General features: G+C 43.2%; 1 protein-coding gene across 3 annotated transcripts in view; it reads right to left on the bottom strand.

Moving 5' to 3' along the window:
* The window catches only part of KCNN3 (potassium calcium-activated channel subfamily N member 3), a 314,190-nt gene that overhangs the window by 174,521 nt on the left and 118,312 nt on the right, over nt 1–21,357 (bottom strand). The window lies entirely within an intron of this gene.

Raw genomic sequence — 21,357 nt, 5'->3', positions numbered from 1 at the left:
ACCTTATATTACATATAATATATAATTATATATTGTGGTATATAATTGTACGTTATATATAATAATATGATTATACATTACATAATATAATATATGCATAATGATGGAATATAATGTCACATATTGTTATATTATTATATATTTATATTATAAATAATAATAGAATATATAATATAACAATGTGGCATAATATAATGGTAAATATTATATAGGATCATATAGAATTTTATTGTAATAGTATAGATTATAATTATGCTGTATTATAATTATATAATGATCACATAATTATGTTATCCATGATTACATAGTTTATAATTATGTGTTTTTATTATTACATATTATTTTCACAAATAGTTATGTGATATGATATATAATCATATTACTAATTATATAGTATGATATCTATATATAACAAATAGAATATGTTTTATACATTATATATAAATGCTAGCTATTGTTGCTATTCATATGTTTATTTTCTTATTCTACAACATGGCATCAAGAAGTTATTTCATCACATTACAGGCATACTGCAATCCACTTTCCAAAGCACCTGTACCTCCCTTTACATGGGCATATGAAGAAACACCAATGAATGATAACCTCCCCACCTGCCTCTCCTGCCCATAAGCTAGTCTGCCCACGCATGTGGGGGAACCATCTAAATTTAGAAAGAATGACAATACTCAGGAGGTCTTGCCTCTGCTGCCTGTGCTTCCTCTGCCTGGCACTTCCTAGTTGCTTCCCTGAACACCAGTTATCCCCAGGCTGTTTTTCCCAGTGAGTTGTTTTGGCACTCTGCCTTGACTATTGACCTTTCTCACACCATGGAAGCCAGGTTATCCATTGGGCTTCTTGCATAGTTCACTATAGTCCCATGTATAGTCTCTTTTGTTGGGCATGGTGATGATGGTAATACTAATAACATATTTATAAAGTGCTTTAAGGATTATAAAGTGGGAAGGGGGTGGGGGGAAGCTTTGCTATATGAAATCACAGAATTCCAGAGTCTTTGAATTAAGAGGGATCTCAGAAGGCATCTGGTCCAACTAGTACCTGAATAGATATCCTCTCCTCCAATATCTCAGACAAGTAGTTCTCCAGCCTCTGCTTACAATAAGGAGAAATCTTTACTCCCAAACCAAGGACAGCTGGGCTGTACAGGGAAGACCTGAGTTCAAATCCAGCCTCAGACACTTATTAACTGTATGACCCTGGGCAAGTCACTTCACTTTTGCTTCAATTTCCTCGATTGTAAATAATACCACCTACCTCCCAGGGTTGTTATAAGAATTAAACAAGATAATATTTGTAAAGCATTTAGCGTGGTGCCTGGTACATAAAAGGTATTTAATAAATACTTGTTTTCTTCCTTCTCTCCTTTTTTTCCTTCCATCCTCTTTCCCTCTCTTCCTCCCTCCCTTCTACTGTCCCTTCCTTCCTTCCTTCTTTTCTTCCTTCCTTCTTTTTTTACATTTTTTTTTATTTTTACAGGGCAATAAGGGTTAAGTGATTTGCCCAAGGTTGCATACTAGCGTATGTGTCAAGTGTCTGAGGCTGGATTTGAACTCAGGTCCTCCTGAATCCAGGGCTAGTGCTTTATCCACTGCACCACCTAGCTACCCCTTTTCTTCTTTACTTCTATCCTTCTTCCTTCTTTTCCTTCCTCCCTCCCTCCCTTTCTTCCTTCCTCTCTTCCTTCCTTCTTCCCTCCAGCTCTTCCTTACTTCCTTTTTTCCTTCATCCCTCCCTCCCTTCCTTTCTTCCTTTCTTCTTCCCTCTCTCTCTTCCTTCCTTCTTCCCTCCAGCTCTTCCTTACTTCCTTTTTTCCTTCATCCCTCCCTCCCTTCCTTTCTTCCTTTCTTCTTCCCTCTCTCTCTTCTTTCCTTCTTTTCTTCCTCCCTCCATCTTTCCTTCCTTTCTTCCCTCCATCTTTCCTTCCTTCCCTCCCAAGGTAGCCCATCCCACTTTGAGACAATTCTAGTTGTTATGAGGTTTGTGCCTATCACCAGTTGAAATCTCTTTCTCTCTCCTCCCAACACCCATTCCTACAAGTTCTGCTATGCTCTGTTCTCTGGACCAAGCAGGACCAGTCTGACCCCCTTCCTGTTGTACCTGGCGGCCCTTCAAACACTGGAAGATAGTCCCCGCCCCGCCCCCAGTCTTCTCTCCTCTGGCTCGGTTTTTTTGACCAGTCCTCACAAGGCAGGATCTCTCATCCCTTCATCATCCTGGCTAGCCTCCTCTGGAGGTATCTGAGTTTGTCAATGTCCTTTCTTCCAACACGTTGCTCAAACGTGAATATAAAACTGCCCAATGTCATCTCACCAAGGCAGGGGACAATAGCATTATCACTCACTTCATCTGGACCTAATGCCTGACTGGTTCGAATTAATGCAATGATTTCTTTCATTTTCTAGATAAGGAAACAGCATGAGAAAAGTGATGTGCTTTGCTTAGACTTACACAGCAAGTGGGGTTTAATCCTTAAGCCTGAGAATGTGCTAGGTATTCTTTTTTTTTTTCTTTTGGACTGTGCATTGTTGGCCCTTAATGAGTTTGCAGTCCATTGACCCTCAGATCTTTTCACGCAAGCTATTGTTTCAGTTGGGACAATTGGTCTGGGTCACTGGCCAGGCCTCATTAAAACATCGGAGTCCTTGGTTGCCTGGGTCCAAATTCCTCTTCTTTGTATCAAGTTCCCTGTCAACAGAGCAGAGACCAGTTTCCTCTTTCCCAAATCCATCTTTGCGAAATAACAGGAAAGCAAAAGGCCCAAGGGGAGCAAAAATGAACATTTCTCCACAGTAGCCAGAAAGAGACTGTGGGGATTAATATGGTGCTAAGCAAACAGAAGCCTACCTCCACTAGCTGGCCTTCAGTGCGGGTTATTAATGCAGCTGAAAGGTCAGCTACTTCAAGCGGGTGGCTTTGACAGAGTGAAGCTCAAAATGGGTTTCTGACAGCAGAAACCTTTGTGATGTAGGTCAGGATCAGCTTCTGTCAGCTTGATAATCATTGGGTATCATTGTGGGCTTGAAGGTCTCTGCCCTCCTAGACACCTTCCTCAAAATGCCTTTGAGCAGCGCCATTTAAGAGCCCTCTGCTGGAAGGCCAGAGCCTTGTTCCCACACTTTCCAGTTGGCCTGGTCACTTTGCTTCTGGAGCCTCATTCTTTCATCTGTAATAGGGGGCGCAATAATTTCTGCACTCCCTCCCGGGGTTCTTACTGAGAATCCAATGGAATCATGGAGAGCCCTCCTAAAAATACACATTTCCAAAGCACTTTATATAGGGCAGCTAGGTGGCACAGTGGATAGAGCGCCAGGTCTGGAGTCAGAAAGACCTGAGTTCAAATCCAGCCTCATACACTTAAGAGTTGTGGTGTGACCCTGGGCAAATCACTTAACCTCTGCCTGCCTCCGTTTCCTCAACTGTAAAATGGGAATAATGATAGCATCTACTTTGCAGGGTTGTTGTGAGCATCAAACAAGATAATATCAGTAAAGCACCATAGCACATTGTCTGGCACATAGTAGGTGCTTAATAAATGCTTCTTTCCTATAAAACACTAGAGATGATCAAAGGATCTCAGAGCAGGAGAGCTCTCAGAGGTCCTTTAATCTAACCTGACTGAGAAACCACTCTATTATTCCTCCCCCCCCCCACACACACACACACAGAGTCCTCATCAGGCTTCGATTGAAATCAATCATTTTTGTTTTGCATGGGTGGTTCAGTGGTAGAATTCTCACTTGCCACATGGGAGGCACAGGTTCAATTCCTGGTCCATGCAAAAGAAAACTTTTGGGGTAGCTAGGTGGTGCAGTGGATAGAGTACTGGCCCTGGAATCAGAAGGACCTGAGTTCAAATCTGACCTCAAACACTTGACACTAGCTGTGTGACCCTGGGCAAGTCACTTAACCGCAATTGCCTCACCCGGGAAAAAAAAAGAAAAAGAAACCACTCATTTTCTCTGGGATTTCATTTCTTCAACCACAAAATGAGAGGGTTGGACTGGGTGAGCTCTAGGTCTATGATTTTATAAAGTCCAGTGAGGGAAGCCCACTGCTTCCCAAGGTAACCCATTCCCCCTTTAGGCAGCAGCTTTCATTGTTAGGAACTTTGTCTTCCTTGATACCAAGCCTAAATCTGCCTCCCTGCCATTTCCACCCACCACTTCTAGTTCTGCCCTCTGGGGCCAGTGAGTTATTCTCATTTTCAGACATTTGATTTCCCTCAGAATAAGAAATAGCTGGAAGTTCTCCTTCCCCCTTCTGCGCTCTGCAATAAATGGAGGAATCTTTTCCTCCGAGTGCTGGATTTTATACTTAAAAACAAAGGCAGCACAGGCCCCTTATTTGTTAAGTGTTCTCTACTAAACCATGATGGAAAACATTCCCCTAGGGTACCATGGCCAACTGGCAGAGCCACAGCTGTTCCCACAGCTGGTAGGAATAACCACAGCTGCTGGCTATACCAGCCAGCAAGGGAGGTCAGAAATCTATGGGGAGGAAGCAGGCATGGGGATGAAGCAGGCATGGGGATGAAGCAGGCATGGGGATGAAGCAGGCATGGGGATGAAGCAGGCATGGGGATAGAGGCGAAACATTAGGCAACATCTCCCGGCAGCGTGGGGGGTGATGGGAAGGGGGAGGAGAGCCATGGAAAGGAGAGTCTGGGTTCCCCTTGGCTTTTCAAAGCCTTCTCTCGGATCAGGGATTTCCCCCTTGGATTTCTCAGTAGCCCAGGGGCAGTGTTTTTGCCATCCAGCTGGGATTTTCCATGTGCTCTTCTTGCAGCTTTCTAAGGGCCTTCACCTTTTCTAGTGCTGGGGCTTTTAAAATGCCTCATTGTGTGCTTTCCCTTTGTGCCGACCATTTAAATTGCCTGTGACCTTGCAGGCAACTATATTGTCTGTTCTTAATTGCCTTGCATTCTCGCCTTGGTTGGCCAGGCTGTAACTCCATCGTTAGGCTTTGAAGTGGAGTCCAGCTGAGCTCTCCATGGCTGCTTTGGAGAAAGCTGCAATATTTAAAAGACAGGTTAATATTTCCTTCTTGCAGAGTGCTGCTTCCTTCCCCAGAAACAGTGCTAACCCCTGCCTGGGAAATCTCTCCTTGCTCCTGTTCGGCCCCTTTTGTTTGGGATAGAAAGACCAGGTGACTGAAAAATGTCCTCCCCTTTGGAGTTGCCTATAACAAAGACAAAAGCTAAGGTGATTTCCATTCATAATTCATACAAGGTAATGTGGAATAGTGGATAGAGGGGCCATGAAAGGGAGGGAGACAAGACTGCTTCTGACACACATTAGCTGTAATCTCTCAGTGTCCACAGGCAATGAAACTTTCTGAGTACATGGGAGTTGCTGATATGAACTTATCAGTGAGTGGATAGTTGGAACTTCCACACTAAAATTATAGGATCAGATTTAAAATAATAATAACATGACAAAGTCAATGGGACGCAGTTGTGACCGGCCTAGAATCCCAGATGATAATTGATACATTGTATCACGCTGCCTTCACGAAGCTTACAATCTAATAGGAGGATAAGACATAAACAGAAATGATACTTTGAGACTTCATTCATTTATCCAATAAGCATTTATTAAGCTCCAACAATGGGGAGACCTCAAAGGAACCATAATCTTTTTGCCATTTGTTGCTGTTGTTCAGTTGTGTCTGACTCTTTGTGACCCCATTTGGGGTTTTCTTGGCAAAGATAGTGGAGTGGTTTGCCATTCCCTTCTCCAGCTCGTTTTACAGTTGAGGAAACTGAGGCAAACAGGGTGACATGACTTGCCCAGGGTCACACAGCTGGGACATGTCTGAGGCCAGATAACTCCAGGCCCAGTGCTCCATCCACTGTGCCACCTAGAGTTAGAAGGGACCTAAGTTTAGTCTACTGACCTGCTGGATACACTAATCCCCTCTCTGTCTTGACAAGTGGTCACCCAGGTTCTGCATGAACATATCCAATGACAAAAAACTCATAACTTCATGAGGCCACTCAATTCATTCTAAGAGCAATTCTTCCTTGAATTGAGCCAAAATGTGCCTCGATTTAGGTCCCACCCACTGAACCTAGTTATCTCCTCTAGAGCCACTTAGAGAATTTTATCTACTAACAAATCCCTGGTACCATGAAAAAGTTGTCTCCTCAACTCATTGGGGTCGCCTAGGTCAAGGATGAGATAGGGAATAAGCATTTGTTAAATATCTACCCCATCCATGGACTGTTTTATCTCATTTGATCCTCACAACAATCCTGGGAGGCAGATGCTGTTATTATCATCCCCATTTCACAGTTGAGGAAACTGAGGCAAAGAGAAGTTAAGTGACTTATCAAGGGTCACATAGCTAGGAAGCATCTGAGGCTGAATTCAAACTCAGTCCCAGTGACTGACTCGAAGGCCTAGAGTTCTGCCTGTAATGGTCAATGGTTCTATCCTACAAGATTTGGAAAGGGCACAGAATTTGAAATCCAAATTCCAGTTGGTTTCAAGTTCTGATTTTGCCACTGTCTTGTCTTATAAGCATGAGCACATCACTTTATTTCTTTATGCCTTTAGTTTCTCCTCTGTCAAATGGGAATAATAATTTTTGTTCTACTTTCCTCATTGGGCTGCTATGAGGAAAGCACTTTGAAAACCTTAGACCTTAACCTTAAAGGAAATCTCAGCTCTTGTGAGAGTGGCCCTGCTGCTGTATACGAATTGCTAAGCTTTTGTACCTATTTGTCTCCTTTCCTCAACTAGATGTCCAATTTTTTGAGGACAGTGACTATGTTTTCTGTTCTTCTAGGTCTTCCATAAGACCAAGTACTGTGCTGAACTAATGATGAGTCTTCAATAAATACTGGCAGCTAGGTGGCACCATAGTGCACAAAGCCTGGACTCAGGAAGACTCAACTCCCTGAGTTCAAATCTGGTCTCAAATATTTCCTAGCTGTGTGATCCTGGGCAAGTCACTTAACCCTGTTTGCCTCAGTTTCCTTGGGTGTCAAATGAGCTGGAGAAGGAAATGGCAAACCACTCCAGTATCTTTGCCAAGAAAACACCAAATGGGGTCACACAGAGTCAGACACGACTGAAATGATGGAACAACAACCACCACTGTACCACACTGTCTTCTATAGCATGACTGCTAGGGTGCTTTTTCTATAAAGCCCTAGACTGAAAACAAGACATCCTGACCCTGCCAATTACTAACTGTGAGGCTTTGGGCAAGTCTCTTCACATTTCTGAGCCTCAGATTGTTCATCTGTAAGATGGGGATCATGCCCACAAACTCCAATGCGATCACAGGCATAAAAAGTATGTTGTGTCACCACCTGGCATTTCCAAACATCATTGCTACAGGGTAAACCCCATCACCCTGACTCTTGTCCTTTCATCATTTTGAGGTCTGCCCCAAAATGAATTTTATCAACATTCTCCTTTTTTTTTTAAACACTGGTATACTTCTGTGAGGCAACACTCTTCTGGGAAACTGTCATAAACCGTGGACGCTATAAAACATTCTTTTATGGGATGTTCATTGATACAGCCTGTACCCTCCCAAGCTGGGACAGCAGGCTAGCTCATCTGGCATTTCAGCAAGAGGAGAGGGGAGCTTGATGGCCCCTGGCCGTACCAGAGAGGGAGGGAGGGAGCTGAGTGAAGCTCAGGGAGCAGGTCAAGGACAACGCCAGACGTGTCCCCAAGCCTTTGTGATGCCGGCATGGTGCTGAGGAGACGGGAGACAAAAAAAAAATCGCAGAAGCCCTAGAATATTTTAATTTAGCAACCTGATAAGGAATCTGCTCTTGAATTAACTAACAGGTATTTTTTTAAATCGCTATTCAAGGGAAGGCATGGATGGATACTGGCTCTCTAAGGCCTCTTCCAGCCCTAATGGTCCATGCATGACTAGACTAGGCCTTAACCATCTGACGGCTTCACAGGAAGGCCAATGAAGCTTTGGTCCTTTCCCCAAAGCAGGAGTGAGGACAGCGGACCAGAGGGCTCAGAGTCAAGAGATCTGGATTTGAGTCCCAGTTATGCCACTAACTAGCTATGTGACCTCAGACAAATCATTGCCCCTTTTGGATCCCTGTTTACTTTATCTGGAAAATGAGGGGGTTGGATTAAATGATCCCTCTTCACTCAAAAAAAGCCATTTCCAACTAAAAATCCTACCTTCGGTTTTCCCCAACCCCTATTTATTCCTGGTGCCTTCCCTCTTTAATTGTTTTCCATTTATCCTGTGTGTAGCTCATATGTATATATTTATTTATTTGTTGTCTTTCCCTTTAGATTGTAAGCTCCCTGAGGGCAGTGACTATCTTTTGCCTTTTTTTGGGGGGGGGGGATCCCTAGCACTTAGCACAGTGCCTGGCACATAGAAGGCAATAAATACTCATTGACTCACTGATTCTAGGGTCATAGCTTGAGAGCTAGAAGGCCAGCTGGTACAGCCCCATCATTTTTCATTTTTTTTCCTGGAGGGGCAATGAGGGTTAAGTGACTTGCCCAGGGTCACACAGCTAGTAACTGTCAAGTGTCTGAGGCTGTATTTGAACTCAGGTACTCCTGAATCCAAGGCCAGTGATTTATCCACTTCACCACCTAGCTGCCCCCAACCCCATTATTTTTTATTTTAACAGATGAGGAAATTGGGAACCAGAGAGGTATAAGGGGACTTGTACAAGGTCACAGAAGTAGGAAGTCGCAGATGCAGGATTCAAATCCAGGTTTTCAAATCCAAACTTTCAACAACAAATTCAAATCCAAGTTGAGCATTTTTTTTTCTAGTAGATACTAGGCCTCTCCATTTCATTTTCCAGTATTGTCTTTGAACCCACACAAACCTTAATTACTTGAACCTTTTCAGATTTGTTCTTAATTCTGTTCAATTCAAATAGATTTAAGTGCCTATACTAGTAACAAAAAGCACATAGTTTGGCATCAAAAGGCAGCTGGTGGCTTTGGGCCTAGAATCAGGAAGACCTGAGTTCAAATTCTACCTCAAACATAACTAGCTAAGTGATCATGGATGTCACTTAACCCCTATTAACCACTTAATCCACCTTCCAAGGTGGTTGTGAGGATAAAATAAAATAATATTTGTAAAAAGCACAGTGCCTGGCATATAGTAAGCTCTATATAAATGTTAGCTATTATTATCATTATATCACTAGCTGTGTGACCCTGGACAAATCATTCAACCTCTGTCTGCCTTGGTTTCCTCAATTACAAAATAGGACTATAACAGCACTCCTCAGAGTAGTTGTGAGGATTAAAGAAGATATTTGGTTTTTAAAAGTACAGTACCTGGGGCAGCTAGGTGGCGCAGTGGATAGAGCACTGGCCCTGGAGTCAGGAGGACCTGAGTTCAAAGCTGGCCTCAGACACTTAACACTTACTAGCTGTGTGACCCTGGGCAAGTCACTTAACCCCAATTGCCTCAGTAAAAAAAAAAAAAAATTAAAAAAAAAAGTACAGTACCTTGTACATAGTAAGCTCTATATAAATGTTAGCTATTATTATTATTATAGTATTAGCTTGTGACCCTGGGCAAGTTATTTAACCTTTGTCTGCCTCCGTTTCCTCAACTATAAAATGGGAATAATAATAGCACCTATCTCCCATGGTTGTCATTAGGATCAAATGAGGATAATAATTGGGGCAGCTAAATGGCGCAGTGGATAGAGCACCGGCCCTGGAGTCAGGAGTACCTGAGTTCAAATCCGGCCTCAGACACTTAACACTTACTAGCTGTGTGACCCTGGGCAAGTCACTTAACCCCAATTGCCTCACTAAAAAAAAAATGAGATAATAATTGTAAAAAGCACTTAGCACAGTGCCTGGCATGTAGTAGGTGGCATCTAAATGCTTATTCCCTTCCCCTTCCCTTCATGGATAGAGAACTGGGTCTGGAGACCTGAGTTCAAGTCCCTGCCTCTGATACACTCTGGCTGTGTGACCCTAGACAAGTCACTTATCTTCTCAATGCTCCAAGACAACCCTTCTAAGTTGCAGAAAATGTACCTCCCTGAATTAGGGGAGGAAGTTCCTCACAGAGCAATGAAAGCACAGGCCCAGCCCCCAGGCCTTCTGGGCATGAGGCACTCTGCTTCCCACAGAGCTATTCCCTAACCTCAGATGCTTGTAGATTGAAATCAATCCACCAAGAAATGTGTGCTTATTGAGCACTTGCCATGTGTTAAGTAAGGCCCAGGGGCCCAGAGGAGGAAGGGGGGATTCTAAGCAATAGAAGGCGGAGGTCAAAATAACTAGTGCCATATGCTGTAGAGACAGAAGGTAAGTGCTATAATATGAGTTCAAGGTGTCAGGAACAGCTTCAGAGAAGAAGACAGGAACATGCCCCAAGTCAGGCCCCACAGTAATGATTGAGCATCTGTGCTCCTGAGAAGACCATCAAGGAGGACATCTAGGTGGTGCAATGCACAGAGCTCAGGCCCTGCAGTCAGGAGAACCTGGGTTCAAATCAAACCTCAGTTACTTACTACCTGTGTGACCCTGGGCAAGTCACTTAACCCTGATTGCTTCCATCAAAAAAGAAAAGAAGGGGCAGCTAGGTGGCGCCTTGGATAAAGCACCAGCCCTGGATTCAGGAGGACCTGAGTTCAAATCTGACCTCAGACACTTGACACTAGTTGTGTGACTCTGGGCAAGTCACTTAACCCTCATTGCCCTGAAAAAAAAAAAAGAAAGAAAGAAAGAAAAGAAAAGCATTAAGGGAATTATGGATTCCTATAAGGCCAGGTAGGATTTGGATACATTAGGATTTAGGGCAGCTAGGTGGTGCAGTGGATAGAGAGGTGGACCTGAGGTCCCAGAGTTAGGAAGTTCAGATTCTGAGTTCAAATCTAGCCTTAGACATTTAGTAGCTGTGTGAGCCTGGTCAAGTTACTTGACCCCAATTGCCTCCACAAAAAAGAAAGAAAGAAAAACAAAAGAACATCAAGGTGTCACTTGACCTCTGTTGGCCTCAGGAGGCACCTGCCTCCCAGAGTTGTTGTGAGGATCAAATGAGATAAAGATTATAAAGCACCGAGCACAGTGCCTGGCACATACAGCAGTAAGTGCCCTATAAATCTGAGTTATTATTATTGTTACTATTGTTGTTGTTGTTGTGATGGTGGTGGTGGTGGTGGTGGTGATGATACATTCATTCCCTTCCCTTGATCTGGGTGGGATTTGGATACAGTGGGGGGAGGTTTGGGGAGGGAAAAGAGAAGAAGATGGCATTCCAAGGAGGGCACAAGAATGGAAGAAAGGTGGGGAGATAGAAAATACAAGATGTGTTTGTTCCAAGGACAGTGAGGAAACGTTGTAAATGTTGTTGTCCATCCTTCATTTTCAAAGAGGACCAGTGACATCCTGGGGAGATGTCTTGACTTGTGCATGAATTGGCTTTAAGTGAGGCAGAGCTGTTCAAAGTCATCAGCCTCACTCTCTCTTCCAGAGTCACAAAATCCAGTGGCAGGACAAAAGTCAGGATAACTGGCCATGACCCAGGATACAGTAACTGACCTTAGTGTGGAATTAATGGTTTCTATTAAGCTGTAATAAAAACAGCTCCTATTTATATAATGCTTTACAGTTTACAAAACACTTCCCTCGCAGAAACCCTGTGAGAGAGACATTGAAAATATCATTATCCTGATTTTACAGATGAAGAAACAGAGGCTCAAAGTGGAGCAGTGATTGGCTCCTCATCTCATGGTGAGTACTAGGCAATGCTGGAAACTCACACCCACTTCTGAGCTTCTCACAGCAACACACTGCCTCCTACTGGAGGAGCAATATGTAGGGAAACCAGATGATACCCTCAGCAATGCCCTCTGGGAGTCTGTCTGCAGCTTCTTTTCCTTGTGAAACAAAATGGCAAAAGAAGAATTGAGAGAGCCACCCTCGCTCTGGCCGGCACACAGATCCTTGGATCGCCTCCAGCTGGTGGAGGGTTAACTTTGCCCGGTTCCCCTGGCACTGATCCAGCTTGCTTGTGCTGGTTGGCCCAGCCTGTCTAATGCAGTAGCATCCCACCTTTTCTCAGGCTGGAGATGACAAGCTGCAGTCCTGACCTCCCACCCTTCTTGCTGTCCATGAGTCCATTTCAGGCTTCATCCCAGACAAATATCATTCTTTCATCACTCTGGGTCCCGTTCCAGCTCAGCTTGCTTGGCTTCCAAATCCACGGTCAGGCCATGTTAGGACTGGCTGAGTCTTTGCTGAACAAGGATAACCTTTCTGCTCAGAATCAAAAGGCACCCAGCCAGCTGAGCCCAGCCCAGGCCTTCCGCTACCTGAATCTGTCCATTAGAAATAACAAGAAGCCAGGTAGCACTAGGGATGGGAAGGGGGGTGGGGTCCAGTAAATGTTTCCCATCCCAGGTTCAGAGAGCAGTGCATGAAGAGCTTGGTCTACACAAATACCAACCAACCTTGGAGGCTTGATTTGGGAGGGGGAGGGGGAGGGGCAATGAGGGTAAAGAGACTTGCCCAGGGTCACACAGCTAGTAAGTGTCAAGTGTGAGGCTTGATTTTAAATGGGAGAGATGAATGTTGCTCTCCAGCTCTCCAAGTGGCTTTTAACCACTCAGGTTGGCTTCTGGTCATTATAATAATGACAGGTATGAATGCCATTACTCTACCACACAAACTAGTGAATCTTAGCGCAAAATCAGAGTGTCTTAGTACAGAAATGACCTTAGGCTAACCCCACTTCATTTTCCACCTAGGTGCTGTGTGACCTTATGGAAGACCCTTTCCTTCTCTGGTCATTTTATTTCCATATCTTCAAATGAGGATTGGACTAGCTGATCTCTAAGGTCATAGATTAACAGAAGGTTAGATCTGGAAAGGATATTAGAGCTCATCTAACTTCATTTCACCAATAAAGCATCACAAAATTTCAGGATCTCAGGAATTGGAAGGCGCCTCAGATGCTATCTAGTCCAGCCCATACATGAACAAGAATCCTCATTGCAATATACCTGACATCTGGTCATCCAGCCTTTGTTTGCTAACCTCCAGTGAGGGGGAGTCCACTACCACCTGACAAAGATCATTACACTGTGGGATAGCTCTAATTGTTAGAAAGTTTTGTTGAGCCTAGTGTCTGAAAGGCTTAAGTTCAAATCTGGCCCTCAGACATTTATGAGCTATGTGGCCCTGGGCAAGTCACTTAACCTCTAATTGCCTCAGTTTCCTCATCTGTAAAATGGGAGTGATAATAACAGCACCTACTTCCCAGGATTGTTGTGAGGACGAAATGAGAAAATATTTGTAAAGGGATTCTTCCTACCATACCATTAGATTGTAAGCTCCTTGAGGCCAGGGTCTTTCTCTGTCCCTCTGTCTCTCTGTCTGTCTATCTCTTTATATTTATATCCCTAGCATTTCGCACAGTGCCTGACACATAGTAGGCATTTAATAAATGTTTATTGACCATTGACTACCAGATGATCTCCCTTCCAGCTCTAAAATGCTAAGATACTATAATTCTACTGATGAAGAAACAGAGCACAATGAAGTGAAATGACTTAGCCAAGGACACTCAGATAAGAAACACAAAGGCCAAACCTCAATTCACTAAGCTGCCGATTCCCATTTTCTCTTTGGTTAGTGTCCAGGGTGGGAAAAAAGTACCCATTTATACATGTTTAAATGTAATTGGCATTATAAATGTTTTCTTGGTCATTTTCTTAAATCTAGACAATCAAGAAAACAATAAATCAAAGCCTGCTTTGTTGCATTTGCTAATTTCCAAGACGGCCACAAGGAGAATTTCACAATTGGTTCTTGCAAGCCCATCGGAGCCAGCTCGAGGACCTGGTTGGATGAGAGGCAGATCTCGTGACCGGTTGAGAAGATCAAGTCATGTTTCTTGGACTATGAGCAGTTAGTCCAGCAGTGAGTTCAGGTCAGAAAGAGACAGTCCACTGCTAGAGAACTCCAAACAGGAGAATGCCCTGAAGAGGCAGACCCTTGAGCCTGTCCTCACAGAACAGCAAGGGAAGGCAGGGGAGCCAAAAATGATCATGAAAAATGATAGCCAACTTTATACAGCACTTCATACATGCCCCGCTGCTAAGTTCTTTACAATTATTATCTCATTTCATCCTCATAACAACCGTGAGAGGTAGGTACTATTATTATCTCCTTTAATAGTTGGGGAAACTGAAGTAAGCAGAGATTAAGTGACTTGCTCAAGGTCACACATCTAATAAGAATCTGAGATTATATTTGAATAATAGCTAACAATAAGTAACATTTATATAGCACTTATTATGTGCCACACACTGTACTATAGCTATTGTCTTACAACAACCCTGGGATATAGGTGTTCTTATTATCCTCATTTTATAGATGAGTAAACTGAGGTCAATAGAGGTTAGTGACTTGCCCAGGGCCAAACAGCTAATAAGTGTCTGAGGCAGAATTTGAACTCAGATCTTCCTAACTCTAATCCCAGAGCTCTATTGAGTGCTCCATCTAGCTGCCCAAAGACAATGTTACTCTCCTCCCCCCCCTCCCCCCCCCCCCGCCCCCTGGCCCAGTTTCCCACCATGTTGTTGGAGTGACTGATCAAAAGGAAACAAAACAGAGACAGCTATGTGGTGCAGTGGATAAAGCACTGGCCCCGGATTCAGGAGGACCTGAGTTCAAATGTAACCTCAGACACTTGACACTTACTAGCTGTGTGGCCCTGGGTAAGTCACTTAACCCTCATTGCCCTGGAAAAAGAAAGGAAAGTATGCTTTCTTTTTTCTTGCTTTCTTCTTTGCTTCATTCCTTCCTGCCTTTCTTCCTTTTATATTTTTTTGTGTGGGGCAATTGGGGTTAAGTGACTTGCCCAGGGTCACACAGCTAGTGTCAAGTGTCTGAGGTTACATTTGAACCCAGGTCCTCCTGAATCCAGAGCTGGTGCTTTATCCACTGTGCCACCTAGCTACCCCCCCCCCCCTTTTCATCTTTTTTTTCCTTCTTTCCTTCCTTCCTTCCTCCCTCCCTCCCTCCTTTCCCATATCTTTGTCTGTCTTTCTCTTTTTTCTTATACTTGGTCTCCCTATCTCACCCAGGCTGGAAGTACAATAGCCATTCATGGTCCCAGCCTCACTGTTGGGCCCCACAGCATAGTAGCTTTGACCTGCCCCATTTCCAACCTGGATCAGTTCACCCTTCCTTAGGCAGCCTGGTGTCTCCCACTCCTAGAGGCTCGCCATATTGGTTCCCAACTTAATGTAGATCCTCAATCAATGGAGTGTACTGCAGCTTAGAACTACAGAGGTCAGGCAATTCAAGAGCTTCATCTTCTCCCATAGCAGGGTATACAGGTGTACACCACCATCCCAGCCCCTTCCCTCTGTGTACTTTATTAACCAGCTACACTGGTCTACATGCTTCTCCTTACATCTCTCATCTCCACTCCATGCCTTTGTAGAGGCTGTCCCCTATGCCTGGAAAGTTCTTCCTCAGCCTCTTAGAATCTCTGACTTTCTTTCAGACTCAGCTCAAATGCCACCCAAGGGCAGCTAGTGATAGAGTGCTGGGTTAGGAGTCAGCAAGACTCATCTTCCTGAGTTCAAATCAGGCCCGAGGGGGCAACTAGGTGTTGCAGTGGATAAAGCACCGGCCCTGGATTCAGGAGGACCTGAGTTCAAATGTGACCTCAGACACTTGACACATACTAGCTGTGTGACCCTGGGCAAGTCACTTAACCCTCATTGCACTGAAAATAGATAAACAAACAAACGAATGAATGAATGAATACATAAATAGATAAATGAATGAATGAATGAATAAATCAGGCCTGAGACCCTTACCAGCTATGTGAACCTGAGCAAGTCACTCAACCCTGTTTGCCTCAGTTTCCTTATGGGCTGGAGAAGGAAATGACAAAACCACTCCAGGAACTTTGCCAAGAAAATCCCAAATGGGGGCACAGAGAGATTGAAACAATAACAACAACAATAAGAGGCCTTTCCTGGTGGAGCATTCACCTCTAAGTTTACTTTCCATCTCCTCTGTAGGAACCCATTTTACTTACATAATGTCTCCCTCATTTGAACTAAAGTAAGCTCCTTGAGGGCAGAAACTTTCTTTGCCTTTCTTTGTATCAGTGCTTAGCATAATGACTTGCACATCCTAGGTTCTTGTTGTTTAATTGAGTCAGTGCAATGACCAATCTTGGTTCCAGAGGACCAATCATGAAACATACTTCTGTCCTCTCAGCAGACAGGTGGTAAACCACAGCTATAGAATGTTGTATGCATTTGTCCGACAATAAATATGACAACTGCTTTTGCTGAACTGTTGGTCTTTATTACAAGAGAAGGTTCTATGGAGGAAGAGGGGCACATTTTGGAAGTGAATATGATGGGGGGAGGCATCAGTGAAACTTCTTTTTTTTGCAAGGCAATGAGGGTTAAGTGACTTGTCTAGGGTCACACAGCTAGTAAGCATCAAGTGTCTGAGGCCAGATTTGAATTCAGGTCCTCTTGAATCCAGGGCCAGGGCTTTATCCACTGTGCCACCTAGCTGCCCCCCAGTGAAACTTTTTTTTAATCTCTTAAACTCCATAGGTTTAAGCATCAGCATCCTCATTTATAGTATAAGGGATTGATCTAGCCAAACTTCCATCTCTAGATCCTGTGCCCTAGACAAAGCTAGACAAAGGGCAGGCACTAAGAAAGGCTGCCAATGTCTCCCTGCATTTTAGAATATTACTGCAGTGTTGAAAACTACACTTCTCTCCAAAGGACAACCAGATCAGAATATTCTCAGCTATAAACAGCTGTTGTCTCCCATAGTTCCTCTTCCCTGCTTTAATGCACTAGGTCAAAACAAAGGCTTTCTATTCAAGAAGGCACATGTAGCTAGAGTCAATGAAGGTTTACCTGGGAAGGAAGAAAGGAAGTAAAAGTAGTCATCATAACTCCTATTTCTATAGCATATAAAGGTTTACAAAGAACCTTCCTCAAAACAGCCCTTTGAGACAGGTAGGGCAAGTGTTATTAGTCTCATTTACAGATGAAAAAACTGAGGCTGACAGAGGTTGTCACTTGATGATAGTCACATAGCCAGTAAATGGCAAAGCTCAGATTCAAACTCAGGTCTCCCAGTTTCAGTGCCATTCCCGCTCTTCCATCTGTATAAGGATTGATAGTTATGAAGCACCTGACCTATATTATCTTATTTAATCCTCACAATAATCCCATGAGGTTAACAAAATGGCTGTGACTATCTTGGAGAGGCAGAGTGGCTACTGGGCATGAAGTTGGCAGAGACCCAAGTTGAATCTTCACTCTACTATTTTACTAGTTGTATGATGTTGGACAAGACATTTAACCGGGGCAGCTAAGTGGCACAATGGATAGAGCACTGGCCCTGAAGTCAGGAGGACCTGAGTTCAAATCCAGTCTCAGACACTTGACACTTACTAGCTGTGTGACCCTGGGCAAGTCACTTAACCCTAATTGCCTCATCAAAACAAAATCTATGACACTTAACCACTCTAAACCTTGGTTTCCTTATCCATAAAACAAGGGTTATAAATACCTCCCTTACCTGACTCTCAAGGTTGTCCTAAGGAAAACCTATTGGAAACGGCAAAGTACCAGATAAATGGTAAAATTAATTATTAGACTCATTTTTCAAATAAAGAAACTGAGGCTCAGAGAGACAAATGGACTTGCCTGAATTCACAGACAGTACTCTTTCTGCTACAACAAATGTGGTATTCTGCGAACAAATCAGAGGATGAAACAAAGAAATCAGGAAGAGCCGGTTTGACTGAATCTGACTTGAGATCCGCTAAGATGGGCAAAAAGGGAGACTTTATTAGCATGGTAATTTTCAACTTCCCCCCAAAATGGTGAGTAGTGTTACAAGGAGAATAGGGAGGAAGGAGTTAGCCTCTGAAGGTTGGGCCAGGGTTCAGGAGAACAGTTCCTTTGCAAACTAATCTACAGAATGCTTTCTCCCATACTTCTTGGTTCTGGCAAACATCTTTACACCTTTGGAGCCTACCTCAAGCTGTGAAATCCACATGACAGTTTTGGATGATGTCATCCCTACTGCTGCTGCTGTCACCGGCAGAGTGCACAGTTGCCAGGCCTCAGAGACAAGAACATGCCTTGCTCTGTGTACTCCCTGAGATGCACCGCAGCAGCTTTTCACCCTCTCCCAGAAACTGCAAGATCTAATCCTACAATAAAAAGGAGGCAAACTCCCTGCCTTGGAGAGAAGTTAAGTCCCCGAGGCTGCCTCTAGAACAGTATATTTTTAGGTGCTTGCTTGGTTTGGAACAATCATAGAAGATTGAGTCTTTAAAGCCTAAGATTCTTGTAAATTCTGATCAGGAGTTGCTACTAAGTGTTTCAAGGCAGGAACGATGCTGCCTCTCTATATTACCAGAGCTCAAGGTGGAGAAATAGGGATCACAAATTTTTAATACAGAAAGGCTCCATGGTCTTTTGGTGAGATCATGGAATCCACAAAACTCTAAGGATGGAAGGGAAATCTCTTCTCTTGTCTTTAGACATAATTGCATCCAATGTTATTAAGTCACTTTTCAGTCATGTCCAACTCTTCGTGACCCCATTTGGGATTATTTTCTTGGTAGAGATCCTGGAGTGGTTGGCCATTTCCTTCTCCAGCTAATTTGACAGATGAGGAAACTGAGGCAAACAGGGTTAAATGATTTACTCAGGGTCACACAACTAGTGTCTGAGGCTGGTTGAACTCAGGAAGATGAGTCTTCCTGACTCCAGGCCCCATACACTATCCACTGAGCTACCTAGTTGTATCCAATGAGTCCCTTCATTATGCTCAAAGATTCCCCTAGGGAAGAAAAGCCCATAGGCTACCACAGAACTCCAAATTTTGGAGGGTCAGGAGATTAGTACAACAAAGGGGCATGGGATTGGAACTAAAGGTGCTGGTTTCAAAACTCCTACTCTGCTACTTACTACCTTTGTGACCTTGAAAATAATCACTTCATCCCTTTGGGCCTCAATGCCCCAGTTGTAAAATAAGGAAGGAGGGGTAGATGAGAGCATCTTTAAGTTCCTGTTTTACATCTAGAGCCAGGGAACTTATTTTAGTGTTTGATGTATTTCACCATTAGGGACTTTTTCCTGATAATTAATCTCACTCTTTCTGGCTTTGTCTTAAACTTTTGTCCAAAAAAAAAAAATGCCTTAGCCTGACATTCAAGGACTTATGTGATGTGTTTCCAACCCAGTTTCCAATCTTATTTCTCACTATTCCCTTTTACTGAAATGAGGATCATAGATTTTTATCTGGAAGAGAACTCAAAGTTTATCTAATCTAACTCTCCCATTTTATAGATGAGGAAACAGAAGTCCAGAGAGGTGAGCTGACTTGTTTAAGGTCACACTGATATTGACAGAGTCAGAATTCAAACACGGGCCTCCCAGTCTAAGTCCAGTTCTCTTCACATGGTACCATATCACTTCAATTGCTTTGTGTTGTCCTAGAATATAACAAGTTCTTTGATAGAAGGGATCCTTTGGTTTTTATCTGTCTCCAGTCTCCTAACACAGAAGTGCCTCTTCTTGTTTCAGTTCATGCACTTCATGCCCCAGTCAAACTGAACAGCTTACCATCACCTAAACAGCAGCTTTCCTTACCCAACTGACCCTTTATTTTGTTGCTGTTCAATTGCGTCCAACTGTTTGTGACCCCATTTGGGGTTTTATTGGCAAAGATGCTGGAGGGGTTTGCCATTGCCTTCTCCAACTTATTTTACAGATGAGGAAACTGAAGCAAATAGGGTTAAATGACTTGCCCAGAGTCATACAACTAGTAAATATCTGAGACCAGATTTGAACTCAGATCTATCTTAACTCCAGGCCCAGTGCTCTATTGACGGTGCCATATAGCTGCCTATTTACCTTTGCTTTATTTGTAAAATGGGGACAGAACCACCTAACATACCCCATAAAACCACTCTTAGATTCAGAGGAGAGAGAAGATAGAAAATTCTTTGAAAATTTTAAAGATCATACCAATCACATAAAATATTATAATGGCAACAAGAATGACTCTAAGGATGGCCAGTTTCCACTTCAAACAATCAACAAGCATTTGTTAAGCACCTGTGATGTGCAAGGCACTATACTAAGCACTGGAATTATAAAGAAAGGCAAAAACCAGTCCCTGCTTTCAAGGAGGTTTCAAAAGTGAAATAATCCCTACTCCTGAGGCACTTACATTATTTCTGGGGAAACAACAAATACATATATAAATGTATGTAGAATAAATAGATACAAAGAAATACGAGGGAGAGCACTAGCTGTCAGAGATGTGATGTTGATGTTGATGATGGTGGTGGTGATGGTGATGATGATAATAATAATAGCTAGCATTTCAATGGCACCTACCATGCGCCAGGAACTACACTTTACAAGGTTATCTCATTTGATCCTCACAACTCTAGAAGGTAGGTACTATTATTATCACCCCCATTTTATAGTTGAGGAGACTGAGACAAACATGTTAAGTGACTTCTCTAAGGTCACATACCTACTAATCTTCCTGACTCTAGGTCAATTGCTCTATCCACTGCACCACCTAGAGGAGGGAGGCCAGGTTGCCAAGTGTGGGAGGGGGTGTAATGAACAAAAGGAGATTGTTATCAGTTGGAAAGGGGCTTTAAGAGTTAAACAAAGGAATTTTTGTTTTAATTTAGAGGCAATAGGGAGCTAGTAGAGATTGTTAAGGGGCAGTTAGGTGGGGTAGTTAGACGACACAGTGGATAGATAGAGTACTGACCCTGGAGTCAGGAAGACTCATCTTCCTGAGTTCAAATCTGGCCTCAGATACTTCCTAGCTGCATGACCCTGGGCAAATCATTTAACTCTGTTTGCCTCAATTTCTTCATCTATAAAATGAGCTGGAGAAGAAAATGGCAAACCTTTCCAGTATCTTTGCTAAGAAAACCCCAAATGGGGTCACAAAGAGTTGGACACGACTGAAATGACTGAACAACAAAAGAGTTTGTTGAATAGGAGAGTATAATGGTCAGACCTGTGACTAAGGAAAACTACTTTGGCAGCAGAATGAAAGATGTAGGGACTTGAGGCAGGTGGACCAATTAGGAGGCTATTGCAATAATGTAGGAAGAGGTAATGAGGGCCTGTAATTGGGGGACAGCCATATAAGTAAAGAGAAAGGGTTGGATGAGAGATAGAAACAAGATTTGACAACTGATTGAATATATGGGGTGAGGGAGAGAGGCAAGTCATGGATAACTCCAAGGTTATAAATCTGAGAAGCTATAAGAATGGTGTCTTTGACGGAAATAGAGAAATTTGGA

The sequence above is a fragment of the Dromiciops gliroides genome, chromosome 4 (genome assembly GCF_019393635.1).
Source record: "Dromiciops gliroides isolate mDroGli1 chromosome 4, mDroGli1.pri, whole genome shotgun sequence".
In the NCBI taxonomy this organism is placed as follows: domain Eukaryota; kingdom Metazoa; phylum Chordata; class Mammalia; order Microbiotheria; family Microbiotheriidae; genus Dromiciops; species Dromiciops gliroides.
Note: the sequence above shows the minus strand (reverse complement) of the source record. Positions and strands in the feature narration are given on the sequence as shown.